Below are 18968 nucleotides of genomic sequence, written 5' to 3'. Positions count from 1 at the left end.
CCTCATCTTTCTGGCACAAATAAAGAAGGGTTTTCTAACACCAGTTGTCATATTTGTAATCAATTCTTTATACATTGTTGGTTGTGTTCTCAGCAATATCACAGGCTTGTTAGCAAGTCCACTTTCAAGTGAGCTTTTGCTTAAAGAACATTTATTTCACTTTAAACGTAACCTATATTTGTGAACTACTACACCATCATGTTGATCCATCACAAATGACAAAAAATCATAACTTACAGATCTGGCCAATTACATCACTTCTACTATAACAGAAATGGTAGATTTTCACTAAATGTGTGCTATGTATGTCTTTAATGAAAAGCATTGTTCATTGAAGTAGATTTCTTATTGAATTAGTTTATTTTTGACATTTAAGTGTTAGCTTCACTTATGAAGCATTATTTGCAAAAATTCCATTTCCAAGCAAACGACTCCAAACCAACAAGGATGGGATTTGAACCCATGCGTGCAGAGCACAATGGATTAGCAGTCCATCGCCTTAACCACTTGGCCACCTCGTCTTTCTGGCACAAATAAAGAAGGGTTTTCTAACACCACTTGTCTTGTTTTAAATCAATTCTTTATACATTATTGGTTGTGTTCTCATCAATATCACAGGCTTGTTAGCATGTCCCCTTTCAAGTGAGCCTTTGCTTAAAGAACATTTATTTTACTTTAGACATAACCTATATTTGTGAACTACTACACCATCATGTTGATCCATCAAAAACGACAAAAAATCATAACATACACATTTGGCCAATGACATGACTTCTACTATAACAGTAATGGTAGATTTTCCTTAAATGTATTCTATGTATGTCTTTAATGAAAAGCATTGTTCATTGACGTAGATTTCTTAATTGAATTAGTTTATTTTTGACATTTGAGTGTCAGCTTCACTTAAGAAGCATTATTTGCAAAATTCCATTTCCAAGGAAAAAATTCCAAACCAACAAGATTTGAACCCATGCGTGCAGAACACAATGGATTAGCAGTCCATCGCCTTAACCAATCGGCCACCTCGTCTTTCTGGCACAAATAAAGATGAGTTGTCTGACACCACTTGTCATATTTTAAATCATTTCTTTATACATTGTTGGTTGTGTTCTCAGCAATATCACAGGCTTGTTAGCAAGTCCTCTTTCAAGTGAGCCTTTGCTTAAATTACATTTATTTTACTTTAAACGTAACCTATATTTGTGAACTACTACACCATCATGTTGATCCATCACAAACGACAAAAAATCATAACACACACATTTGGCTTAGATTTTCACTAAATGACATGACTTCTACGACTTCTACTATAACAGTAATGGTAGATTTTCACTAAGTGTGTTCTACGTATGTCTTTAATGAAAAGCATTGTTCATTGAAGTAGATTTCTTAATTGAATTAGTTTATTTTTGACATTTCAGTGTCAGCTTCACTTATGAAGCATTATTTGCAAAAATTCCATTTCCAAGCAAACAATTCCAAACCGACGAGGATGGGATTGGAACCCATGAATGCAGAGCACAATGGATTAGCAGTCCATCGCCTTAACCACTCGGCCACCTCGTCTTTCTGGCACAAATAAAGAAGGGTTTTCTAACACCAGTTGTCTTGTTTTAAATCAATTCTTTATACATTATTGGTTGTGTTCTCATCAATATCACAGGCTTGTTAGCATGTCCCCTTTCAAGTGAGCCTTTGCTTAAAGAACATTTATTTTACTTTAGACATAACCTATATTTGTGAACTACTACAAGATCATGTTGATCCATCACAAACGACAAAAAATCATAACATACACATTTGGCCAATGACATGACTTCTACTATAACAGTAATGGAAGATTTTCCTTAAATGTGTTCTATGTATGTCTTTAATGAAAAGCATTGTTCATTGACGTAGATTTCTTAATTGAATTAGTTTATTTTTGACATTTGAGTGTCAGCTTCACTTAAGAAGCATTATTTGCAAAATTCCATTTCCAAGGAAAAAATTCCAAACCAACAAGATTTGAACCCATGCGTGCAGAACACAATGGATTAGCAGTCCATCGCCTTAACCACTCGGCCACCTCGTCTTTCTGGCACAAATAAAGATGAGTTGTCTGACACCACTTGTCATATTTTAAATCATTTCTTTATACATTGTTGGTTGTGTTCTCAGCAATATCACAGGCTTGTTAGCAAGTCCTCTTTCAAGTGAGCCTTTGCTTAAATTACATTTATTTTACATTAAACGTAACCTATATTTGTGAACTACTACACCATCATGTTGATCCATCACAAACGACAAAAAATCATAACACACATTTGGCTTAGATTTTCACTAAATGACATGACTTCTACGACTTCTACTATAACAGTAATGGTAGATTTTCACTAAGTGTGTTCTACGTATGTCTTTAATGAAAAGCATTGTTCATTGAAGTAGATTTCTTAATTGAATTAGTTTATTTTTGACATTTCAGTGTCAGCTTCACTTATGAAGCATTATTTGCAAAAATTACATTTCCAAGCAAACAATTCCAAACCGACGAGGATGGGATTGGAACCCATGAATGCAGAGCACAATGGATTAGCAGTCCATCGCCTTAACCACTCGGCCACCACGTCTTTCTGGCACAAATAAAGAAGGGTTTTCTAACACCAGTTGTCTTGTTTTAAATCAATTCTTTATACATTATTGGTTGTGTTCTCATCAATATCACAGGCTTGTTAGCATGTCCCCTTTCAAGTGAGCCTTTGCTTAAAGAACATTTATTTTACTTTAGACATAACCTATATTTGTGAACTACTACAAGATCATGTTGATCCATCACAAACGACAAAAAATCATAACATACACATTTGGCCAATGACATGACTTCTACTATAACAGTAATGGAAGATTTTCCTTAAATGTGTTCTATGTATGTCTTTAATGAAAAGCATTGTTCATTGACGTAGATTTCTTAATTGAATTAGTTTATTTTTGACATTTGAGTGTCAGCTTCACTTAAGAAGCATTATTTGCAAAATTCCATTTCCAAGGAAAAAATTCCAAACCAACAAGATTTGAACCCATGCGTGCAGAACACAATGGATTAGCAGTCCATCGCCTTAACCACTCGGCCACCTCGTCTTTCTGGCACAAATAAAGATGAGTTGTCTGACACCACTTGTCATATTTTAAATCATTTCTTTATACATTGTTGGTTGTGTTCTCAGCAATATCACAGGCTTGTTAGCAAGTCCTCTTTCAAGTGAGCCTTTGCTTAAATTACATTTATTTTACATTAAACGTAACCTATATTTGTGAACTACTACACCATCATGTTGATCCATCACAAACGACAAAAATCATAACACACATTTGGCTTAGATTTTCACTAAATGACATGACTTCTACGACTTCTACTATAACAGTAATGGTAGATTTTCACTAAGTGTGTTCTATGTATGTCTTTAATGAAAAGCATTGTTCATTGAAGTAGATTTCTTAATTGAATTAGTTAATTTTTGACATTTCAGTGTCAGCTTCACTTATGAAGCATTATTTGCAAAAATTCCATTTCCAAGCAAACAGTTCCAAACCGACGAGGATGGGTTTGGAACCCATGAATGCAGAACACAATGGATTGTGCTCTGCACGCATGGGTTCAAATCCAATCCTCGTCGGTTTGGAATTGTTTGCTTGGAAAAGGAATTTTTACATATAATGCTTCATAAGTAAAGTGAAGTGAAGTGAAGTCAATCGCCTTAACCACTCGGACACCTCATCTTTCTGGCACAAATAAAGAAGGATTTTCTGTCACCACTTGTCTTGTTTTAAATCAATTCTTTATACATTATTGGTTGTGTTCTCATCAATATCACAGGCTTGTTAGCATGTCCACTTTCAAGTGAGCCTTTGCTTAAAGAACATTTATTTTACTTTAGACATAAACTATATTTGTGAACTACTACACCATCTTGTTGATCCATCACAAACGACAAAAAATCATAACATACACATTTGGCCAATGACATGACTTCTACTATAACAGTAATGGTAGATTTTCACTAAATGTGTGCTATGTATGTCTTTAATGAAAAGCATTGTTCATTGAAGTAGATTTCTTAATTGAATTAGTTTATTTTTGACATTTAAGTGTTAGTTTCACTTATGAAGCATTATTTGCAAAAATTCCATTTCCAAGCAAACAATTCCAAACCAACAAGATTTGAACCCATGCGTGCATAACACAATGGATTAGCAGTCCATCGCCTTAACCACTCGGCCACCTCGTCTTTCTGGCACAAATAAAGATGAATTGTCTGACACCACTTGTCATATTTTAAATCATTTCTTTATACATTGTTGGTTGTGTTCTCAGCAATATCACAGGCTTGTTAGCAAGTCCTCTTTCAAGTGAGCCTTTGCTTAAATTACATTTATTTTACTTTAAACGTAACCTATATTTGTGAACTACTACACCATCATGTTGATCCATCACAAACGACAAAAAATCATAACACACACATTTGGCTTAGATTTTCACTAAATGACATGACTTCTACGACTTCTACTATAACAGTAATGGTAGATTTTCACTAAGTGTGTTCTATGTATGTCTTTAATGAAAAGCATTGTTCATTGAAGTAGATTTCTTAATTGAATTAGTTTATTTTTGACATTTCAGTGTCAGCTTCACTTATGAAGCATTATTTGCAAAAAATCCATTTCCAAGCAAACAATTCCAAACCGACGAGGATGGGATTGGAACCCATGAATGCAGAGCACAATGGATTAGCAGTCCATCGCCTTAACCACTCGGCCACCTCATCTTTCTGGCACAAATAAAGAAGGGTTTTCTAACACCAGTTGTCTTGTTTTAAATCAATTCTTTATACATTATTGGTTGTGTTCTCATCAATATCACAGGCTTGTTAGCATGTCCCCTTTCAAGTGAGCCTTTGCTTAAAGAACATTTATTTTACTTTAGACATAACCTATATTTGTGAACTACTACACGATCATGTTGATCCATCACAAACGACAAAAAATCATAACATACACATTTGGCCAATGACATGACTTCTACTATAACAGTAATGGAAGATTTTCCTTAAATGTGTTCTATGTATGTCTTTAATGAAAAGCATTGTTCATTGACGTAGATTTCTTAATTGAATTAGTTTATTTTTGACATTTGAGTGTCAGCTTCACTTAAGAAGCATTATTTGCAAAATTCCATTTCCAAGGAAAAAATTCCAAACCAACAAGATTTGAACCCATGCGTGCAGAACACAATGGATTAGCAGTCCATCGCCTTAAACACTCGGCCACCTCGTCTTTCTGGCACAAATAAAGATGAGTTGTCTGACACCACTTGTCATATTTTAAATAATTTCTTTATACATTGTTGGTTGTGTTCTCAGCAATATCACAGGCTTGTTAGCAAGTCCACTTTCAAGTGAGCCTTTGCTTAAAGAACATTTATTTTACTTTAAATGTAACCTATATTTGTGAACTACTACACGATCATGTTGATCCATCACAAACGACAAAAAATCATAACACACACATTTGGCTTTGATTTTCACTAAATGACATGACTTCTACGACTTCTACTATAACAGTAATGGTAGATTTTCACTAAGAGTGTTCTATGTATGTCTTTAATGAAAAGCATTGTTCATTGAAGTAGATTTCTTAATTGAATTAGTTTATTTTTGACATTTCAGTGTCAGCTTCACTTATGAAGCATTATTTGCAAAAATTCGATTTCCAAGCAAACAATTCCAAACCGACGAGGATGGGATTGGAACCCATGAATGCAGAGCACAATGGATTGTGCTCTGCACGCATGGGTTCAAATCCAATCCTCGTCTGTTTGGAATTGTTTGCTTGGAAAAGGAATTTTTACAAATAATGCTTCATAAGTAAAGTGAAGTGAAGTGAAGTCAATCGCCTTAACCACTCGGCCACCTCATCTTTCTGGCACAAATAAAGAAGGATTTTCTGACACCACTTGTCTTGTTTTAAATCAATTCTTTATACATTATTGGTTGTGTTCTCATCAATATCACAGGCTTGTTAGCAAGTCCTCTTTCAAGTGAGCCTTTGCTTAAAGAACATTTATTTTACTTTAGACATAAACTACATTTGTGAACTACTACACCATCTTGTTGATCCATCACAAACGACAAAAAATCATAACATACACATTTGGCCAATGACATGACTTCTACAATAACAGTAATGGTAGATTTTCACTAAATGTGTGCTATGTATGTCTTTAATGAAAAGCATTGTTCATTGAAGTAGATTTCTTATTGAATTAGTTTATTTTTCACATTTAAGTGTTAGCTTCACTTATGAAGCATTATTTGCAAAAATTCCATTTCCAAGCAAACAATTCCAAACCAACAAGATTTGAACCCATGCGTGCATAACACAATGGATTAGCAGTCCATCGCCTTAACCACTCGGCCACCTCGTCTTTCTGGCACAAATAAAGATGAATTGTCTGACACCACTTGTCATATTTTAAATCATTTCTTTATACATTGTTGGTTGTGTTCTCAGCAATATCACAGGCTTGTTAGCAAGTCCTCTTTCAAGTGAGCCTTTGCTTAAATTACATTTATTTTACTTTAAACGTAACCTATATTTGTGAACTACTACACCATCATGTTGATCCATCACAAACGACAAAAAATCATAACACACACATTTGGCTTAGATTTTCACTAAATGACATGACTTCTACGACTTCTACTATAACAGTAATGGTAGATTTTCACTAAGTGTGTTCTATGTATGTCTTTAATGAAAAGCATTGTTCATTGAAGTAGATTTCTTAATTGAATTAGTTTATTTTTGACATTTCAGTGTCAGCTTCACTTATGAAGCATTATTTGCAAAAAATCCATTTCCAAGCAAACAATTCCAAACCGACGAGGATGGGATTGGAACCCATGAATGCAGAGCACAATGGATTAGCAGTCCATCGCCTTAACCACTCGGCCACCTCGTCTTTCTGGCACAAATAAAGAAGGGTTTTCTAACACCAGTTGTCTTGTTTTAAATCAATTCTTTATACATTATTGGTTGTGTTCTCATCAATATCACAGGCTTGTTAGCATGTCCCCTTTCAAGTGAGCCTTTGCTTAAAGAACATTTATTTTACTTTAGACATAACCTATATTTGTGAACTACTACACGATCATGTTGATCCATCACAAACGACAAAAAATCATAACATACACATTTCGCCAATGACATGACTTCTACTATAACAGTAATGGAAGATTTTCCTTAAATGTGTTCTATGTATGTCTTTAATGAAAAGCATTGTTCATTGACGTAGATTTCTTAATTGAATTAGTTTATTTTTGACATTTGAGTGTCAGCTTCACTTAAGAAGCATTATTTGCAAAATTCCATTTCCAAGGAAAAAATTCCAAACCAACAAGATTTGAACCCATGCATGCAGAACACAATGGATTAGCAGTCCATCGCCTTAACCACTCGGCCACCTCGTCTTTCTGGCACAAATAAAGATGAGTTGTCTGACACCACTTGTCATATTTTAAATCATTTCTTTATACATTGTTGGTTGTGTTCTCAGCAATATCACAGGCTTGTTAGCAAGTCCACTTTCAAGTGAGCCTTTGCTTAAAGAACATTTATTTTACTTTAAATGTAACCTATATTTGTGAACTACTACACGATCATGTTGATCCATCACAAACGACAAAAAATCATAACACACACATTTGGCTTTGATTTTCACTAAATGACATGACTTCTACGACTTCTACTATAACAGTAATGGTAGATTTTCACTAAGAGTGTTCTATGTATGTCTTTAATGAAAAGCATTGTTCATTGAAGTAGATTTCTTAATTGAATTAGTTTATTTTTGACATTTCAGTGTCAGCTTCACTTATGAAGCATTATTTGCAAAAATTCCATTTCCAAGCAAACAATTCCAAACCGACGAGGATGGGATTGGAACCCATGAAGGCAGAGCACAATGGATTGTGCTCTGCACGCATGGGTTCAAATCCAATCCTCGTCTGTTTGGAATTGTTTGCTTGGAAAAGGAATTTTTACAAATAATGCTTCATAAGTAAAGTGAAGTGAAGTGAAGTCCATCGCCTTAACAACTCGGCCACCTCATCTTTCTGGCACAAATAAAGAAGGGTTTTCTAACACCAGTTGTCATAATTTAAATCAATTCTTTATACATTGTTGGTTGTGTTCTCAGCAATATCACAGGCTTGTTAGCAAGTCCATTTTCAAGTGAGCTTTTGCTTAAAGAACATTTATTTTACTTTAAACGTAACCTATATTTGTGAACTACTACACCATCATGTTGATCCATCACAAACGACAAAAAATCATAACATACACATTTGGCCAATGACATCACTTCTACTATAACAGTAATGGTAGATTTTCCTTAAATGTGTTCTATGTATGTCTTTAATGAAAAGCATTGTTCATTGACATAGATTTCTTAATTGAATTAGTTTATTTTTGACATTTGAGTGTCAGCTTCACTTATGAAGCATTATTTGCAAAATTCCGTTTCCAAGGAAAAAATTCCAAACTGACAAGATTTGAACCCATGCGTGCAGAACACAATGGATTAGCAGTCCATCGCCTTAACCACTCGGCCACCTCATCTTTCTGGCACAAATAAAGATGAGTTGTCTCACACCACTTGTCATATTTTAAATAATTTCTTTATACATTGTTGGTTGTGTTCTCAGCAATATCACAGGCTTGTTAGCAAGTCCTCTTTCAAGTGAGCCTTTGCTTAAAGAACATTTATTTTACTTTAAACGTAACCTATATTTGTGAACTACTACACCATCATGTTGATCCATCACAAACGACAAAAAATCATAACACACACATTTCGCTTAGATTTTCACTAAATGACATGACTTCTACGACTTCTACTATAACAGTAATGGTAGATTTTCACTAAGTGTGTTCTATGTATGTCTTTAATGAAAAGCATTGTTCATTGAAGTAGATTTCTTAATTGAATTAGTTTATTTTTGACATTTCATTGTCAGCTTCACTTATGAAGCATTATTTGCAAAAATTCCATTTCCAAGCAAACAATTCCAAACCGACGAGGATGGGTTTGGAACCCATGAATGCAGAGCACAATGGATTGTGCTCTGCACGCATGGGTTCCAATCCCATCCTCGTCGGTTTGGAATTGTTTGCTTGGAAAAGGAATTTTTACAAATAATGCTTCATAAGTAAAGTGAAGTGAAGTGAAGTCAATCGCCTTAACAACTCGGCCACCTCATCTTTCTGGCACAAATAAAGAAGGATTTTCTGATACCACTTGTCTTGTTTTAAATCAATTCTTTATACATTATTGGTTGTGTTCTCATCAATATCACAGGCTTGTTAGCATGTCCACTTTCAAGTGAGCCTTTGCTTAAAGAACATTTATTTTACTTTAGACATAAACTATATTTGTGAACTACTACACCATCTTGTTGATCCATCACAAACGACAAAAAATCATAACATACACATTTGGCCAATGACATGACTTCTACTATAACAGTAATGGTAGATTTTCACTAAATGTGTGCTATGTATGTCTTTAATGAAAAGCATTGTTCATTGAAGTAGATTTCTTAATTGAATTAGTTTATTTTTGACATTTAAGTGTTAGCTTCACTTATGAAGCATTATTTGCAAAAATTCCATTTCCAAGCAAACAACTCCAAACCAACGAGGATGGGATTTGAACCCATGCATGCAGAGCACAATGGATTAGCAGTCCATCGCCTTAACCACTCGGCCACCTCGTCTTTCTGGCGCAAATGAAGAAGGGTTTTCTGACACCACTTGTCATATTTTAAATCATTTCTTTATATATTGTTGGTTGTGTTCTCAGCAATATCACATGCTTGTTAGGAAGTCCACTTTCAAGTGAGCTTTTGCTTAAAGAACATTAATTTTACTTTAAACTTAACCTATATTTGTGAACTACTACACCATCATGTTGATCCATCACAAACGACAAAAAATCATAACATACACATCTGGCCAATGACATGACTACTACTATAACAGTAATGGTAGATTTTCACTAAATGTGTTCTATGTATGTCTTTAATGAAAAGCATTGTTCATTGAAGTAGATTTCTTAATTGAATTAGTTTTTTTTTTACATTTGAGTGTCAGCTTCACTTATGAAGCATTATTTGCAAAAATTCCATTTCCAAGCAAACAATTCCAAACCGACGAGGATGGGATTGGAACCCATGCATGCAGAGTACAATGGATTGTGCTCTGCATGCATGGGTTCCAATCCCATCCTCGTCGGTTTGGAATTGCTTGCTTGGAAATGGAATTTTTGCAAATAATGCTTCATAAGTAAAGTGAAGTGAAGTGAAGTCCATCGCCTTAACCACTCGGCCACCTCATCTTTCTGGCACAAATAAAGAAGGGTTTTCTGACACCACTTGTCATATTTTAAATCATTTCTTTATACATTGTTGGTTGTGTTCTCAGCAATATCACATGCTTGTTAGCAAGTCCACTTTCAAGTGAGCTTTTGCTTAAAGAACATTTATTTTACTTTAAACGTAACCTATATTTGTGAACTACTACACCATCATGTTGATCCATCACAAATGACAAAAAATCATAACTTACAGATCTTGCCAATGACATCACTTCTACTATAACAGTAATGGTAGATTTCACTAAATGTGTGCTATGTATGTCTTTAATGAAAAGCATTGTTCTTTGAAGTAGATTTCTTAATTGAATTAGTTTATTTTTGACATTTGAGTGTTAGCTTCACTTATGAAGCATTATTTGCAAAAATTCCATTTCCAAGCAAACAACTCCAAACCGACGAGGATGGGATTTGAACCCATGCGTGCAGAGCACAATGGATTAGCAGTCCATCGCCTTAACCACTCAGCCACCTCGTCTTTCTGGCACAAATGAAGAAGGGTTTTCTGACACCACTTGTCATATTTTAAATCATTTCTTTATACATTGTTGGTTGTGTTCTCAGCAATATCACAGGCTTGTTAGCAAGTCCACTTTCAAGTGAGCTTTTGCTTAAAGAACATTTATTTTACTTTAAACTTAACCTATATTTGTGAACTACTACACCATCATGTTGATCCATTACAAACGACAAAAAATCATAACATACACATCTGGCCAATGACATGACTACTACTATAACAGTAATGGTAGATTTTCACTAAATGTGTTCTATGTATGTCTTTAATGAAAAGAATTGTTCATTGAAGTAGATTTCTTAATTGAATTAGTTTTTTTTTTACATTTGAGTGTCAGCTTCACTTATGAAGCATTATTTGCAAAAATTCCATTTCCAAGCAAACAATTCCAAACCGACGAGGATGTGATTGGAACCTATGAATGCAGAGCACAATGGATTGTGCTCTGCATGCATGGGTTCCAATCCCATCCTTGTCGGTTTGGAATTGTTTGCTTGGAAATGGAATTTTTGCAAATAATGCTTCATAAGTAAAGTGAAGTGAAGTGAAGTCCATCGCCTTAACAACTCGGCCACCTCATCTTTCTGGCACAAATAAAGAAGGGTTTTCTAACACCAGTTGTCATAATTTAAATCAATTCTTTATACATTGTTGGTTGTGTTCTCAGCAATATCACAGGCTTGTTAGCAAGTCCATTTTCAAGTGAGCTTTTGCTTAAAGAACATTTATTTTACTTTAAACGTAACCTATATTTGTGAACTACTACACCATCATGTTGATCCATCACAAACGACAAAAAATCATAACATACACATTTGGCCAATGACATGACTTCTACTATAACAGTAATGGTAGATTTTCCTTAAATGTGTTCTATGTATGTCTTTAATGAAAAGCATTGTTCATTGAAGTAGATTTCTTAATTGAATTAGTTTATTTTTGACATTTGAGTGTCAGCTTCACTTATGAAGCATTATTTGCAAAATTCCGTTTCCAAGGAAAAAATTCCAAACTGACAAGATTTGAACCCATGCGTGCAGAACACAATGGATTAGCAGTCCATCGCCTTAACCACTCGGCCACCTCGTCTTTCTGGCACAAATAAAGATGAGTTGTCTCACACCACTTGTCATATTTTAAATAATTTCTTTATACATTGTTGGTTGTGTTCTCAGCAATATCACAGGCTTGTTAGCAAGTCCTCTTTCAAGTGAGCCTTTGCTTAAAGAACATTTATTTTACTTTAAACGTAACCTATATTTGTGAACTACTACACCATCATGTTGATCCATCACAAACGACAAAAAATCATAACACACACATTTCGCTTAGATTTTCACTAAATGACATGACTTCTACGACTTCTACTATAACAGTAATGGTAGATTTTCACTAAGTGTGTTCTATGTATGTCTTTAATGAAAAGCATTGTTCATTGAAGTAGATTTCTTAATTGAATTAGTTTATTTTTGACATTTCAGTGTCAGCTTCACTTATGAAGCATTATTTGCAAAAATTCCATTTCCAAGCAAACAATTCCAAACCGACGAGGATGGGTTTGGAACCCATGAATGCAGAGCACAATGGATTGTGCTCTGCACGCATGGGTTCCAATCCCATCCTTGTCGGTTTGGAATTGTTTGCTTGGAAAAGGAATTTTTACAAATAATGCTTCATAAGTAAAGTGAAGTGAAGTGAAGTCAATCGCCTTAACCACTCGGCCACCTCATCTTTCTGGCACAAATAAAGAAGGATTTTCTGATACCACTTGTCTTGTTTTAAATCAATTCTTTATACATTATTGGTTGTGTTCTCATCAATATCACAGGCTTGTTAGCAAGTCCTCTTTCAAGTGAGCCTTTGCTTAAAGAACATTTATTTTACTTTAGACATAAACTACATTTGTGAACTACTACACCATCTTGTTGATCCATCACAAACGACAAAAAATCATAACATACACATTTGGCCAATGTCATGACTTCTACAATAACAGTAATGGTAGATTTTCACTAAATGTGTGCTATGTATGTCTTTAATGAAAAGCATTGTTCATTGAAGTAGATTTCTTATTGAATTAGTTTATTTTTGACATTTAAGTGTTAGCTTCACTTATGAAGCATTATTTGCAAAAATTCCATTTCCAAGCAAACAATTCCAAACCAACAAGATTTGAACCCATGCGTGCATAACACAATGGATTAGCAGTCCATCGCCTTAACCACTCGGCCACCTCGTCTTTCTGGCACAAATAAAGATGAATTGTCTGACACCACTTGTCATATTTTAAATCATTTCTTTATACATTGTTGGTTGTGTTCTCAGCAATATCACAGGCTTGTTAGCAAGTCCTCTTTCAAGTGAGCCTTTGCTTAAATTACATTTATTTTACTTTAAACGTAACCTATATTTGTGAACTACTACACCATCATGTTGATCCATCACAAACGACAAAAAATCATAACACACACATTTGGCTTAGATTTTCACTAAATGACATGACTTCTACGACTTCTACTATAACAGTAATGGTAGATTTTCACTAAGTGTGTTCTATGTATGTCTTTAATGAAAAGCATTGTTCATTGAAGTAGATTTCTTAATTGAATTAGTTTATTTTTGACATTTCAGTGTCAGCTTCACTTATGAAGCATTATTTGCAAAAAATCCATTTCCAAGCAAACAATTCCAAACCGACGAGGATGGGATTGGAACCCATGAATGCAGAGCACAATGGATTAGCAGTCCATCGCCTTAACCACTCGGCCACCTCGTCTTTCTGGCACAAATAAAGAAGGGTTTTCTAACACCAGTTGTCTTGTTTTAAATCAATTCTTTATACATTATTGGTTGTGTTCTCATCAATATCACAGGCTTGTTAGCATGTCCCCTTTCAAGTGAGCCTTTGCTTAAAGAACATTTATTTTACTTTAGACATAACCTATATTTGTGAACTACTACACGATCATGTTGATCCATCACAAACGACAAAAAATCATAACATACACATTTGGCCAATGACATGACTTCTACTATAACAGTAATGGAAGATTTTCCTTAAATGTGTTCTATGTATGTCTTTAATGAAAAGCATTGTTCATTGACGTAGATTTCTTAATTGAATTAGTTTATTTTTGACATTTGAGTGTCAGCTTCACTTAAGAAGCATTATTTGCAAAATTCCATTTCCAAGGAAAAAATTCCAAACCAACAAGATTTGAACCCATGCGTGCAGAACACAATGGATTAGCAGTCCATCGCCTTAACCACTCGGCCACCTCGTCTTTCTGGCACAAATAAAGATGAGTTGTCTGACACCACTTGTCATATTTTAAATCATTTCTTTATACATTGTTGGTTGTGTTCTCAGCAATATCACAGGCTTGTTAGCAAGTCCACTTTCAAGTGAGCCTTTGCTTAAAGAACATTTATTTTACTTTAAATGTAACCTATATTTGTGAACTACTACACGATCATGTTGATCCATCACAAACGACAAAAAATCATAACACACACATTTGGCTTTGATTTTCACTAAATGACATGACTTCTACGACTTCTACTATAACAGTAATGGTAGATTTTCACTAAGAGTGTTCTATGTATGTCTTTAATGAAAAGCATTGTTCATTGAAGTAGATTTCTTAATTGAATTAGTTTATTTTTGACATTTCAGTGTCAGCTTCACTTATGAAGCATTATTTGCAAAAATTCCATTTCCAAGCAAACAATTCCAAACCGACGAGGATGGGATTGGAACCCATGAAGGCAGAGCACAATGGATTGTGCTCTGCATGCATGGGTTCAAATCCAATCCTCGTCTGTTTGGAATTGTTTGCTTGGAAAAGGAATTTTTACAAATAATGCTTCATAAGTAAAGTGAAGTGAAGTGAAGTCAATCGCCTTAACCACTCGGCCACCTCATCTTTCTGGCACAAATAAAGAAGGATTTTCTGACACCACTTGTCTTGTTTTAAATCAATTCTTTATACATTATTGGTTGTGTTCTCATCAATATCACAGGCTTGTTAGCAAGTCCTCTTTCAAGTGAGCCTTTGCTTAAAGAACATTTATTTTACTTTAGACATAAACTACATTTGTGAACTACTACACCATCTTGTTGATCCATCACAAACGACAAAAAATCATAACATACACATTTGGCCAATGACATGACTTCTACTATAACAGTAATGGTAGATTTTCACTAAATGTGTGCTATGTATGTCTTTAATGAAAAGCATTGTTCATTGAAGTAGATTTCTTATTGAATTAGTTTATTTTTGACATTTAAGTGTTAGCTTCACTTATGAAGCATTATTTGCAAAAATTCAATTTCCAAGCAAACAACTCCAAACCGACGAGGATGGGATTTGAACCCATGCGTGCAGAGCACAATGGATTAGCAGTCCATCGCATTAACCACTCGGCCACCTCGTCTTTCTGGCACAAATGAGGAAGGGTTTTCTGACACCACTTGTCATATTTTAAATCATTTCTTTATACATTGTTGGTTGTGTTCTCAGCAATATCACAGGCTTGTTAGCAAGTCCACTTTCAAGTGAGCTTTTGCTTAAAGAACATTTATTTTACTTTAAACTTAACCTATATTTGTGATCTACTACACCATCATGTTGATCCATCACAAACGACAAAAAATCATAACATACACATCTGGCCAATGACATGACTACTACTATAACAGTAATGGTAGATTTTCACTAAATGTGTTCTATGTATGTCTTTAATGAAAAGCATTGTTCATTGAAGTAGATTTCTTAATTGAATTAGTTTTTTTTTTACATTTGATTGTCAGCTTCACTTATGAAGCATTATTTGCAAAATTTCCATTTCCAAGCAAACAATTCCAAACCGACGAGGATGTGATTGGAACCTATGAATGCAGAGCACAATGGATTGTGCTCTGCATGCATGGGTTCCAATCCCATCCTTGTCGGTTTGGAATTGTTTGCTTGGAAATGGAATTTTTGCAAATAATGCTTCATAAGTAAAGTGAAGTGAAGTGAAGTCCATCGCCTTAACAACTCGGCCACCTCATCTTTCTGGCACAAATAAAGAAGGGTTTTCTAACACCAGTTGTCATAATTTAAATCAATTCTTTATACATTGTTGGTTGTGTTCTCAGCAATATCACAGGCTTGTTAGCAAGTCCATTTTCAAGTGAGCTTTTGCTTAAAGAACATTTATTTTACTTTAAACGTAACCTATATTTGTGAACTACTACACCATCATGTTGATCCATCACAAACGACAAAAAATCATAACATACACATTTGGCCAATGACATCACTTCTACTATAACAGTAATGGTAGATTTTCCTTAAATGTGTTCTATGTATGTCTTTAATGAAAAGCATTGTTCATTGACATAGATTTCTTAATTGAATTAGTTTATTTTTGACACTTGAGTGTCAGCTTCACTTATGAAGCATTATTTGCAAAATTCCGTTTCCAAGGAAAAAATTCCAAACTGACAAGATTTGAACCCATGCGTGCAGAACACAATGGATTAGCAGTCCATCGCCTTAACCACTCGGCCACCTCGTCTTTCTGGCACAAATAAAGATGAGTTGTCTCACACCACTTGTCATATTTTAAATAATTTCTTTATACATTGTTGGTTGTGTTCTCAGCAATATCACAGGCTTGTTAGCGAGTCCTCTTTCAAGTGAGCCTTTGCTTAAAGAACATTTATTTTACTTTAAACGTAACCTATATTTGTGAACTACTACACCATCATGTTGATCCATCACAAACGACAAAAAATCATAACACACACATTTCGCTTAGATTTTCACTAAATGACATGACTTCTACGACTTCTACTATAACAGTAATGGTAGATTTTCACTAAGTGTGTTCTATGTATGTCTTTAATGAAACGCATTGTTCATTGAAGTAGATTTCTTAATTGAATTAGTTTATTTTTGACATTTCATTGTCAGCTTTACTTATGAAGCATTATTTGCAAAAATTCCATTTCCAAGCAAACAATTCCAAACCGACGAGGATGGGTTTGGAACCCATGAATGCAGAGCACAATGGATTGTGCTCTGCACGCATGGGTTCCAATCCCATCCTCGTCGGTTTGGAATTGTTTGCTTGGAAAAGGAATTTTTACAAATAATGCTTCATAAGTAAAGTGAAATGAAGTGAAGTCAATCGCCTTAACCACTCGGCCACCTCATCTTTCTGGCACAAATAAAGAAGGATTTTCTGATACCACTTGTCTTGTTTTAAATCAATTCTTTATAAATTATTGGTTGTGTTCTCATCAATATCACAGGCTTGTTAGCATGTCCACTTTCAAGTGAGCCTTTGCTTAAAGAACATTTATTTTACTTTAGACATAAACTATATTTGTGAACTACTACACCATCTTGTTGATCCATCACAAACGACAAAAAATCATAACATACACATTTGGCCAATGACATGACTTCTACTATAACAGTAATGGTAGATTTTCACTAAATGTGTGCTATGTATGTCTTTAATGAAAAGCATTGTTCATTGAAGTAGATTTCTTAATTGAATTAGTTTATTTTTGACATTTAAGTGTTAGCTTCACTTATGAAGCATTATTTGCAAAAATTCCATTTCCAAGCAAACAACTCCAAACCAACGAGGATGGGATTTGAACCCATGCATGCAGAGCACAATGGATTAGCAGTCCATCGCCTTAACCACTCAGTCACCTCGTCTTTCTGGCACAAATGAAGAAGGGTTTTCTGACACCACTTGTCATATTTTAAATCATTTCTTTATACATTGTTGGTTGTGTTCTCAGCAATATCACAGGCTTGTTAGCAAGTCCACTTTCAAGTGAGCTTTTGCTTAAAGAACATTTATTTTACTTTAAACTTAACCTATATTTGTGAACTACTACAAGATCATGTTGATCCATCACAAACGACAAAAAATCATAACATACACATTTGGCCAATGACATGACTTCTACTATAACAGTAATGGAAGATTTTCCTTAAATGTGTTCTATGTATGTCTTTAATGAAAAGCATTGTTCATTGACGTAGATTTCTTAAGTGAATTAGTTTATTTTTGACATTTGAGTGTCAGCTTCACTTAAGAAGCATTATTTGCAAAATTCCATTTCCAAGGAAAAAATTCCAAACCAACAAGATTTGAACCCATGCGTGCAGAACACAATGGATTAGCAGTCCATCGCCTTAAACACTCGGCCACCTCGTCTTTCTGGCACAAATAAAGATGAGTTGTCTGACACCACTTGTCATATTTTAAATCATTTCTTTATACATTGTTGGTTGTGTTCTCAGCAATATCACAGGCTTGTTAGCAAGTCCACTTTCAAGTGAGCTTTTGCTTAAAGAACATTTATTTTACTTTAAACTTAACCTATATTTGTGATCTACTACACCATCATGTTGATCCATCACAAACGACAAAAAATCATAACATACACATCTGGCCAATGACATGACTACTACTATAACAGTAATGGTAGATTTTCACTAAATGTGTTCTATGTATGTCTTTAATGAAAAGCATTGTTCATTGAAGTAGATTTCTTAATTGAATTAGTTTTTTTTTTACATTTGATTGTCAGCTTCACTTATGAAGCATTATTTGCAAAATTTCCATTTCCAAGCAAACAATTCCAAACCGACGAGGATGTGATTGGAACCTATGAATGCAGAGCACAATGGATTGTGCTCTGCATGCATGGGTTCCAATCCCATCCTTGTCGGTTTGGAATTGTTTGCTTGGAAATGGAATTTTTGCAAATAATGCTTCATAAGTAAAGTGAAGTGAAGTGAAGTCCATCGCCTTAACAACTCGGCCACCTCATCTTTCTGGCACAAATAAAGAAGGGTTTTCTAACACCAGTTGTCATAATTTAAATCAATTCTTTATACATTGTTGGTTGTGTTCTCAGCAATATCACAGGCTTGTTAGCAAGTCCATTTTCAAGTGAGCTTT

The 18968-nt window shown here is 34.5% G+C and overlaps 4 non-coding genes across 4 annotated transcripts; all 4 read right to left on the bottom strand.

Moving 5' to 3' along the window:
- Positions 1 to 439: 439 nt before the first annotated feature.
- On the bottom strand, positions 440 to 521 carry TRNAS-GCU (transfer RNA serine (anticodon GCU)). Its single transcript has one exon. It is a non-coding gene; the product is annotated as a tRNA-Ser (tRNA).
- A 9209-nt stretch (positions 522 to 9730) lies between these two features.
- On the bottom strand, positions 9731 to 9812 carry TRNAS-GCU (transfer RNA serine (anticodon GCU)). Its single transcript has one exon. It is a non-coding gene; the product is annotated as a tRNA-Ser (tRNA).
- Positions 9813 to 10864: 1052 nt separating this feature from the next.
- Positions 10865 to 10946, bottom strand: TRNAS-GCU (transfer RNA serine (anticodon GCU)). The gene has a single exon. It is a non-coding gene; the product is annotated as a tRNA-Ser (tRNA).
- Positions 10947 to 15343: 4397 nt separating this feature from the next.
- TRNAS-GCU (transfer RNA serine (anticodon GCU)) lies at positions 15344 to 15425 on the bottom strand. Its single transcript has one exon. It is a non-coding gene; the product is annotated as a tRNA-Ser (tRNA).
- Between the last annotated feature and the right edge of the window lie 3543 nt (positions 15426 to 18968).

Source organism: Taudactylus pleione, unplaced genomic scaffold (genome assembly GCF_031769625.1).
Source record: "Taudactylus pleione unplaced genomic scaffold, aTauple2 ptg000619l, whole genome shotgun sequence".
NCBI lineage: Eukaryota > Metazoa > Chordata > Amphibia > Anura > Myobatrachidae > Taudactylus > Taudactylus pleione.
Note: the sequence above shows the minus strand (reverse complement) of the source record. Positions and strands in the feature narration are given on the sequence as shown.